The sequence below is a fragment of the Zalophus californianus genome, chromosome 11, assembly GCF_009762305.2.
Source record: "Zalophus californianus isolate mZalCal1 chromosome 11, mZalCal1.pri.v2, whole genome shotgun sequence".
NCBI classification, from domain to species: domain Eukaryota; kingdom Metazoa; phylum Chordata; class Mammalia; order Carnivora; family Otariidae; genus Zalophus; species Zalophus californianus.
Genome location: NC_045605.1, coordinates 90286086 through 90297805, shown reverse-complemented (window position 1 = coordinate 90297805; position 11720 = coordinate 90286086).

The following is an 11720-nucleotide window of genomic DNA, read 5'->3' as shown; positions in this document are numbered from 1 at the left end:
CACCATTTATAAATAACTCATTTTATTCTGCTTTCTAATAACCCTTTATCAGCTTCCCAGGGCTGCCACAACAAACACACACTGGGTGGCTTAAAGCAAGAGAAATTTATTATCTCACAGTTACAGTGGCTAGAAGTCCAAAATCAAGGTGTTGGCAAGACCACGCTCTCCCTCTGAAGGCTCTATGGGGGATCTCATAGCTTCTGGTGTTGTTGGCAATCTAGAGATCCTTGGCTTGTGGACTCATCACTCTAATCCCTGCCTTTGTCATCACATGGAGTAGTCTATGTCTGTGCTTCAGTAGCTTTTCTCCATTTCTGGTAAGGACCCCCACCATATTGGGTAAGGGCCCATAGTTTTCCATTAGGGCCTCATCTTAGCTAATTACATCTGCAATGAACCTATTTCCAAATTAGTTTGTATTCTGAGGTATTGGATAAGAATGCACTTGGGAGGTACATTGTTCAACTCAGTCCACTCTTAAAATACTCATGCTAATCTTTTCCTTTTTAAATTGAAACACATTACTTCATATTTCATTTACTTCATATTTCATTTAAGGGAAATTTTTAAATGAATAATTCTACTCACATTTAGAGGCAATCAAGACATGATATTTTAAGTTTCTTTACTATAACTAGTAATTTTTCTTATAAACATGCCATCAGTATAGGAGTTGGTTGCTCAATTAATAAATACTGACATTGTTAGACAAGAGGAAATTCTACAGATTATCTCATATATTAGAAAAGTTACATGAATTTGTATTTGACCATGGTAAAATTAACCAGTTTCCAGATTGTGCAATTTCAACTTTATTCCATAAGCTAAAGAAATGGATCAAGCACTTGTTGAATTTGCTTAAATTCTTTTTTTATCCCCTTTCAACAACTTCAGAATAGGATGGTAATATCATGAAACTAGACAAATGAAAAATTTCTAGAAACTGCTAACATGGGACACCTGGGTGGCTCAGTCGTTAAGCGGCTGCCTTCAGCTCAGGTCATGATCCCTGGGTCCTGGGATCGAGCCCCACATTGGGCTCCCTGCTCAGCGGGAAGCCTGCTTCTCCCTCTCTCACTCCCCCTGCTTGTGTTCCCTCTCTCGCTGTGTCTCTCTCTGTCAAATACATAAATAAAATCTTAAAAAAAAAAAACCTGCTAACATTCTGGATTAGATTGGAAATTTTGGTTTATTACTATTGTATGCTGTTGTTGCCCCCCCCTTTTTTAGAGGAGAGAAAGAGCGAGAGAGAGCACACTCCTGAGTGAGCAAAAGGGCTGGAGAGGTTGGGGAAGGAGCAGAAAGAGAGGAAAAGAATCTTAAGCAGTCTCCACACTCAGTAAGAACCTGAGCTCATGACCCTGAGATCATGACCTGAGCCAAAAATCAAGAGTCAGATGCTTAACTGATTAAGCTACCCAGGCGCCCCTTCTGTAAGGTTATTTTTTTAAGTCTTTTTTTTTTTTTTAAGATTTTATTTATTTATTTGACAGAGAGAGACACAGTGAGAGAGAGGGAACACAAGCAGGGTCAGAGGGTGAGGGAGAAGCAGGCTTCCCGCTGAGCAGGGTGCCCAGTTTGGGGGTCGATCCCAGGATGCTGGGATCATGATCTGAGCTGAAGGCAGACGCTTAACAACTGAGCCACCCAGGTGCCCCTGTAAGGTTCTTTAAACATTTCTTTTTTTTTTTTTTAAGATTTTATTTATTTGACAGAGACACAGCAAGAGAGGTAACACAAGCAGGGGGAGTGGGAGAGGGAAAAGCAGGCTTCCCGCGGAGCAGGGAGCCCAATGCGGGGCTCAATTCCAGGACCCTGGGACCATGACCTGAGCTGAAGGCAGATGATTAACGACTAAGCCACCCAGGTGTTTCCCCCCCCGTAAGGTTCTTTAAAGAAAAAAAGAAAAAAGAATTATTTGAGAGAGAGAGAGAGAAAAAAAACATGAGCTGGGAGGAGGGGCAGTGGGAGAGGGAAAAGCAGACTCCCCACTGAGCAGGGACTCCCGATTCTGGGCTTGATCTATCCCAGGACCTTGAGAACATGACCTGAGCCAAACACAGACCCTAAGTGACCAAGCCACCCAGGCACCCTTCTACTGTAATGTTCATTCAATTTTTCTTTCAAGAGAGGATTTTCAAATGCTGAAGATCTTATTTATATTTGTGAAACATTAAAAATGACAGACTTGAAAATATTACATTTGTCTTTATAAAATGCGTAGGAATGCTTTCATCTTTAATAACCATTAACTACAATTCAACTAAGGCTTTGTTCTTCAATCTTTTCACACTTAAAGTGGTAAAGTAGTAGAAGCTATGATTTACTTCATTTCAACAAACTATGTCATCATTTTATAACTCTTTCCACATTTACCATGAAAATGGAACTAATACTACTGAGACCTGGCAAGTGGCTAAAAACTCAGAAAAACAAAAAGAAAGGACGAAAAGGGTAATTTCTTTATGGTGAGGACAGAATAAAAATTCAGATAATGCAACCACAGAGTAACTACCTGTGTGATGTGTAGTTTCTATTATCCCAGAATTAGCAAATGAAGAGTCCTTGATATGTACTCACTCACTTAGAGCTATAAGAACCTGAATGGAGGAAGCAAGGCAATGAAAGGAGACCATGGGCTCAGAGTCAGATCTGAAATCTACTTTCCGTTCAAGTACTTCAATATTATGCGGTACTGACTCAGCATTTGAGGCTCATCTGTAAAATAACATCCTATGCTTTTCTTATCTTGTAGGTTTGTTTGTGTGAGATTGGATGGACATAATAGTTGTAAAGGTAGTTTGCTAAATGTTAAATAATGAAAAGACACCAGACAGCAACACAAATGCATACAAAAAATATAAAGCTCTCTGGTAAAGGTAAATATAGAGAGAAATACAGAATCCTATAAAAATGTAATGGTGCTGCATAAGTCACTTTCAATTCTTAATAGAATTTAAAAGGTAAAAGCATAAGATAACTATAAAACTATGTTAATGAATGAAAAACAAAAATATGCAATTTGTGACATCAATAACTTAACAAGGATGGGAGCATGAAGTAGAATTTTTGTATGTGATAGAAGTTAAACTATTATCAGTTGAAAATAGACTATTATATCTATAAGATGCTTTATGTAATTCCCATAACTGCAAACAAAATTCCCATTGAAAATGCAAAGAAAATGAGAAGGGAATTAGAGCATATCAATGCAAAAAAAAAATCAAAGAGAAACAAAGGAAGGTAGCAAGAGTGGGAAAAGGGGACAACTCTAAGAATACAGAAAACAAAATGGCAATAGTAATTCCTTCTCTAGCAGTAATTACTTTAAATGTAAATGGATTAAGCCCCCCAAAGACAGAGTAGCCAAATACATTAAACAATGACAACAACAACATTCAACTATATGATGAATCATGAAGAAATAAAAAAATCTGAGCAGACCTATAGCTAGTAAGGAGATTGAATTAGTCACCAACAACTTTTCAACTACAATAAAAGCCCAGGACTAGATCACTTCTCTAGAGAATTCTACCAAATATTAAAATTAACAGCAATTTTTTTTTATAGAGAGGGGAGGAGAGGCAGGGAGGGGGGAGAGAAATCCCCAAGCAGGCTCCAGGCTGGGAGTGGAGGGAGGCTCCATCTCACAACTGTGAAATCATGACCTGAGCCAAAAATCAAGAGCCAGACACAACCAACTGAGCTACCCAGGCACCACAACATCAATTCTTTTCAAATTCTTCCAAAAATTGAAGAGGAAGGAACACTTCAAATCCATTTTATGAGACTGTTATATTTACACCAAAATCAGACAGACATACTACAAGGAAACTGTAAACCAATACCCCTAATACTTATGCAAAAATCCTCAATAAAATGATAGTAAACTGAATTCAACAACATATTAAAATAATTATAAACCAAGACTAAGTGGGATTTATTCCTGGGATACAAGAATCATTCAACATATAAAAATCGAATCAACATAATCCAGGACATTAACAGATGAAGGGGGAAAACACACAAGCACATGATCATCTCTGTTCATTCAGAAAAAGCATTTGACAAAACTCAGTGCCATTCATGACAAAAACTTTCAACAGAGTAAGAATAAAAAGTACTTACCCCAACATAATAAAGACCACAAAGTTCACAGGTTATACCATGCTCAATGGGGAAAACCTGAAAACTGTCCCTCTCAGATTAGGAACAAGGCAAGGATGTCCTCTCTTACCATTTTTATTAACATAGCACTGAAAATCCTAGCCATGGCAAATAGGCAAGAAAAGGAAATAAAAGACATCCAAATTAAAATGGAAGAGGTAAAAAGAATCCTGTTTGCAGGGGCACCTGGGTGGCTCATTCGGTTAAGCATCTGCCTTCAGCTCAGGTCATGATCCCAGGGTCCTGGGATTGAGTCCCACATGGGCTCCCTGCTCAGTGGGGAGTCTACTTCTCCCTCTCCCTGATGCTTGTGCTCTTTCACTATATCATTCTTTATCTTTCAAACAAAACAAACAAACAAATAAATAAATCTTAAAAAAAAAGAATCCTGTTTTCAGATGATGTAATCTTATATCTAGAAAAACCTAAACATTCCATGCACACACAAAAAATTATTAAGACTAATCAATTCTGCAAATTTGTATGGTTTCAACATACACAAGTTGGTCATTTTTAGTATATGAAAATTCAACTCTCTGAAAAGGAAATTAAGAGAATTTCATTTAAAATAGCATGAAAAAATAGGAGTGCCTGGCTCAGATGGTTAAGTGTCTGACTCTTGATTTCGGCTCAGGTCATGATCTCAGGGTGGTAAGATCAAGCCCCACGTCAGGCTCCATGCTCAGTGGGGATTCTCTCTCCCTCTTCCTTTGCCACCCACTCCTCTCAAATAAATAAGTCTTTATTTTTTTATTTAAACTCAACATATACTGTATTATTAGTTTCAGAGATAGAGTTCAATGATTCATCAGTCATATATAATATCCAGTGCTCATTACATCACATGCCCTCCTTAATGTCCATCACCCAGTTACTCCCCATGCCCTCCCAATAAATAAATCTTAAAAAAATAAAAATACTTAAAAATAACTGAAGAGATAAAGACTTGTACTCCAAAAATCACAAAACATTGCTGAAAGTAATTAAGATACAAATAAATGGGGGTGCCTGGGAGGCTCAGTCATTAAGGGTCTGCCCAGGGTCCTGAGATCAAGCCCCACATCGGGCTCCCTGCTCAGTGGGAAGCCTGCCTCTCCCTCTCCCTCTCCCCCTGCTTGTGTTCCTGCTCTCACTATCTCTTTCTCTGTCAAATAAATAAAATCTTAAAAAAAAAAGATACAAATAAATGGAAAGACATTTCATGTTTGGATTGGAAGATTTAATATTGTTTAAATGTCCATACAACCCAAAGCACTATAATTTTAACATAATCTCTATCGAAATTTCAATGGTATTTTTTGCTGGAATTGAAAAAGCATCTTAAATATATATGGAATTTCAAAGGATCTCAAATAGCCAAAACAATTTTAAGAAAAACAAAGATGGAGGCCTCACATTTTTTAATTTCAAAATATATTACAAAGCTATAGTAGTCAAAACAGTGTGGTACTCATTTAAGATAGACTTAAATCAACAGAACAGAATACAGATTGCAGAAATTAATCCTCACACATAGGTCAAATGATCTTTAACATAAGTGCCCAGGCTACCTAATGGGGAAATGATACTCTCTCCAATAAGTAATGGTGGGAAAACCAGATATCTATATGCAAAAGAATGAAGTTGCACTCTTATACTATCTATAAAAATTAACTCAAAATCGATTAAAGTCCTAAACATAAGACCTGAAATTATAAAACTGCTCAACAAAAGCATAGGAGAATAGATTCATGATATTGGATTCAGCAATTTTTTAATAGGACACCAAAATCACAGGCAACAAAAGGAGAATAGATAAATGGGACTACATCAAACTTAAAATCTTCACTGCACAAAGGAAATAATGAACAGAGTGAAAATGCAATCTACAGGATGATAGAAAATATTTGCAACTCATATCTAATTAGGGGTTAATTTCCAGAATACATAAAGAACTTTTGTAACTCAATGAGAAAATAATAATCTGACTAAAAATGGGCAAAGACCCTGGTAGACATTTCTCCAAAGAAGATGTATAAACAACCAATAAGCCTATGAAAAGACACTCAGCATCAGTAATCATCAGGGAAATGCAAATCAAAAACCATGATGAGCTATCACTTCACACCAATTAGCCACCGTTGAAAGAAAGAAAAGAAAAAGTTGAGGATGTGGAGAAATTAGAACGCTTGCACACTCATGATGGGAATATAAGATGAAAGATGTACTCCTATGAAAAACACTATAGAGATCCCTCAAAAACTTAAAAGGAGAATTACTGTATGACCCAGTAATTTCACCTCTAGGTATATATCCAAATGAATTGAAAGCAGGATCTCAAAGAGATATTTGCATGACCCTGTTCACTGCAGCATTATTTATAATAGCCAAGAAATAAAAGCAACTTAATTGCCCAATGAAAGAAGATAATGTGATATATAATGGCATATTATTTAACCTTAATAAAAAAGGAAATCCTGGGGCACCTGGGTGGCTCAGTTGGTGAAGCAACTGCCTTTGGCTCAGGTCATGATCCTGGAGTCCCGGGATCGAGTCCTGCATCAGGCTCCCTGCTCGGCGAGGGGCCTGCTTCTCCCTCTAACCCTCCCTGCTCTCATGTACTCTCTCTCTCTCTCTCATTCTCACTCTCTCAAAATAAATAAATCAATCTTAAAAAAAAAAAGACAGAAGGAAATCCTGCCACTTGCAACAAAATAGATGAACATGGAGTAAATTATGTGCCAAACAAAGGACAAGTACTGCACAATTTTACTTAAATGAAGTATCTAAAGCAGTCACATTCTTAGGAACAGAAAGTAGAACAATGTCAGGGGCTGGGAAAAAGAGAAAGAAGCTGTTGTTCAATAGGCATAGAGTTTCAGTTTTGCAGGGTGAAAAATTTCTAGAAATCTGTTGCTTAACAAAATGTATACAGTTAACACTATTGTACTGTATATTTAAAAATTAAGTAAAGATGGTAGATTTCATGTTGTGTTTCTACTACAGTAAAATAAATTTAGTCTTAGGGCTGAACTATTGCAAAGATCTCTGAAACACTGAAACATAGTATGTAAAGTTCTGTATTTATACTACTCATATATGTAACATATTCACTTGAATGGATATTAAATACCTTTTTATTTACATACTCACTGAATATTGATCAAGCACTTGCCATCACTTTCAAAGGAACACAACAGACATGCTCCCTGCCCTCATTTAGTTTACATTCTAGTTTAACATATGTTGAATTAAGAGTTTGTTTTTAAACACAACTACCTATATACACATACATTTAGCATTGTTATTTAAAAAATGGGAAAAGGAAAAGAAAGAACATAAGTTTTGTCTTACACAGCCTTGGATTCAATTCCCAGATTTTCTTTTTATTAGACTTCTGACCTTACACAAATTATTTATCATCTGTGAGACTCCGCTTCTTACCACACCAGGGTATCATGAGGAATAAATGAGATAATGCAATAAATTGCCTGGCACAAACTAGGCTTTTACCAAATGTTAGCTTCCTTTATGCCTTCTCCTTAAATAATAAATTGTTTATTTTCAAGTGATTAGCCATGTTTATATAATATTTTATCCCTAATTGTGCTGTAAATTTTTATATTAATCAGTAATATTACATATTTTTCTCACATATTTATGTATTGAGTTTCCTTTAAGTGATAGAAGATATATTTGAGATATCTACTGGTCTCAATCTTGCCTTCATAAAGATGAAAAGTCTGCATCTAGAACTTATTATCCTTTAATATTAAATTAATCAATCAAAATCTATCAATGTTTTAGAAAGCAATAGGGATAAAGACATTTTTAGTTCAGACATCAAAAGTAAGTCACTGAAAACCACCCGTTTGGACCAAAGATTTTAGTATTTTCTAAAGAAAACATTCTCAGATAATGTTAGATTAATGGAAGATGGTTTCTAAAGCAACTGGCCCTCTTTGCTTTGTCTCAGTTTTACAAATTAAAACAGCTTCCTCTGTGTCATTTTTCAAAACCCATCACTTTCCTGTGATATCAGAGGCTCACAAAACTCTGGAGGATTTCAAAATTCCAGTGTATGCAACATGCTATAAAATGCTTGAAGTGTTTCAAAATGAGACTTTGCTGTCGTTGAGAAACTACAACAAAAAAAGAAAAACACATATTTATCTTAATTAACCTCAAATTTCTGAGCTATAATTTTAACTAAATAATTATAAGCTGGGCTTAAAGAAGTGAAACCTTCTGCCTCATAGATGGTTTTTGCTATAAAATGAAAGCCCCAAACTAGATATAATGGAAATGCCTACTCAGCCATAACTACTGTACCGCTCTTCCAAAGTACTAATAAATCATTGGCAGATCTTCATTCACCAGCAATAGATCTGTCTTCTGTGATTATCAACCCTCTATGTTGCAGTAGGTAATCAAATCATTCAAGCACTTGAGACTTAAATATCTTGTAGAAGAAATGAAAAGGTTCACATTCTTCATAAACAGAAGACAAATGCATCTCTCTAGCCTGTGAAGCAGAAACTCAAGCAATAGATACCTTTTGAAAATGAAGCTTCAAAAGGATGGGGTTTCAAAGCATTACCTCCTGGAAGAAGTGTTTTTGAAATAACTTAGGTGGTTGTATTCGATTGGTCATCTAAGGGCAATTATAAATGGCCAGAATTTCAGAGTAAGAAAGAAATCTGTATTAACTAGAGGGCTATCCTTAATAATGTTTTATTTCTCATAATTTTGAATATAATTCCCTTTGGTGATAACATGTCCAATTGTTTCTCCAAATCAAATTTCAAAGTTGAAGACTGCTTAAAGGTAGTAGTAAATCTGTCTTGAAAAACAAGCTAAATCCCTTAACTATCCAATATAATTTTACTTAGTAAAACAAAATGAATACCAAGAGGTTACAAAGTGAAAATTCTTCTAATCCCACTCCTCTTCTTACCTGTAAATAATTTTGTGTTTATATCCAGGTATCTGTCTCTGTAAATATACCATCTATAGCTACATATAGATATAATCAAAACCTAAGTTGAATTATATATTTTAAGTAAAAAAAACTATAAATTATAGAAAATATACATTTTAGAGATATTTCTACAGTAGCCTAAATATTTATACTACCACTGATAGTTTAACCTCAATCTTCTTAAAGTCTTATAATGTTTCATGATATTGATATCCTATATTTTATTTAACCATTCACCTATTAATTAATGTCTACACGATTTTAACATATATGTCATTACAAACACTGCTACCGTGAGTACCTTTCATGGCATCTTTGTTCATACTTGTAAGCACCTCTACAACACAAATTTTTTAAGATACAGTTCTAGAACAAAGTTTGCACATTTTTTATTTTGATAGATATTTCTGATAGTCATGAAGAAAGATATGACAATTCACAATTTGCCTAGCATTTCCAGTATGGTTTATAACCAGGACAAACTATCACATCCAATACCAAAGGAAAACTAAAATCCATGCTTACTCTTTGTTCCTTAGAACCCTGGCTATATTCTTTCCTTGTCTTTGTAAGTAAGGTCAAATTTCGACTGGCTAATTACAGAATTAATAACACAAATTTCTCATTGTAGAAGGAGGTTTTGTTATCAACTTTGTGATTACACAGAGGCAGAGAAAGTAAAAAACACCATTACTCTTAAAATACTGCTTTGTTTAGCAAGACTTTAGCAAGCACTGTAATTGGAACTGGATTGCATTTAAAAGACAACAAATTATAGTATTTCCCAATGTAAAATTTGCCCACAATGTTATATTACTGACTCCTATATGGCTTAAATTGCTATCAACTCTTAGATTAATTTGTCAAGAATATTTTGTATGTATGTCTTTCTATGTGAGTTTTATATTTGGGAGATATATATCATTTTGCTCACACAAAAATCATATTTATGGCTCATTTTCTAAGCCATGTGAAAAGAATTTAGGCTAACTTAAACCACCATCTGCTTCAAACTTTGTATGTGATTTTTTAAGAAACCGGTATTTCCATATAAGCGCTATAATGGAATCCAGGAGAACTGTATTTTGATTCTGGTTGTGTCATTCACTAACCACAGCTCCTAAATGAGTCACTAAAATGTTCTAAACGTCAGTTACTTATCTAAAATAATTGGTTGGATCAGGTGCAACTCTAGTCCTTCCAGCCCCCAAAAGATTCCAAAGATAGGATTTTTCCTTTCTACAGCAATAAACTCTTCAAAACAGGTGTACGTCGATAAAAATCAATAAATGACTCTCAGAAACCATCTGACTTTCTTAAATAATAAAGCTCACTATGATAGTTAAGAATATCTTTACTCTTGAGTCTAGAGTCTTCTGAGTCCCTGAGAACTAGTAGTATATCTATTAAACTAGTTAATACTCGGCTCCCATCTAAAAAAATCTGGGCAATAATGGCAATAACTGTCTAATGAAGATGCTGCTGTGAGTATTGAATGAATGTGTTAGTGAAACGACACTCAATACCTCTCAGTGCTCATTACTGCTATTACAATTGTTGTTGCAATGATTTATTTGTGAGATATCAAAAAGGTGTTAGTCTTTATCATTCCCAGCATTAACTCAGTCTAATTTGTCGAATATAAGAATGAGGATACTCTTGGATGCCCCACCCACCTCCTTCAGCAAAACAAGGTGTTTAATGAACAAGCTACATTTGCAGCCCCAGATTTCTAACACAAAGATCTCTTCTCGAAAAAAAAAAAAAAAAAAAAAGACAAAAGCCCACTACTGTAAACATCTGGTACATTCTTAGGACAGATTATCTAGGAGGGAGGGCTCTGCTGAACAAAATCCTAAAGAGCCATATCTCTAACTCAAACCTGTCCCGTGAACCTAAAATTTCCACCGAAGCCAAGAAAGGCAACCCCAAAAACAGGCTATTGGTGTCTTACTCTAGAATTAGTGACATTTCTTCAAGGATTGCTTCCTCAAAAGTGCTGGAAGCTATAACAAATAAGTGACCTGACACATTACTGAAATTTTTAATGAAATCTTGGTTCGAAGTTGTGGCAAAGTGCAACTTTGTGGTATAACTTGAAAATATATATTTTTTTAACTTTTGAAATTGTAAAACTTTAGTGTTAGAATTTAGGAACAATTAGAGCCTCTGTGCACGTTTCATGTCAGTATCAGAAAATCCAGCTGGTAGCTTGTGTTCAATTCTGTTTCCTTCTTTATTTCTTATCAGGACTATAAGCTCACAGTTTAAATGGACTCTGTTCCTGAGACTCTCTGTGAAGGTAGTTTCTTTTCTTAAGAATTCTACTGAAATTTCTAATAGTGATATTTATTAAAGCTTCTTAAATCTTATAAAATTTGGAAAAAAGTGCCAAATTGAGGCTTATTTAGAAAAAAAAAGTTATGTTTATAATATACAATCAGGATGAAATAAAAATGTAATTTTCCATTAGGACTTTTTAAATGGATGAACAGGGTAAATATGGTTTTTAATATTTTCCACTGAAATTTTGCTGGTATCTATTTTGTGTCCTGGACTCAGGGACTTTTTTAAAATGGTTGACCTATTT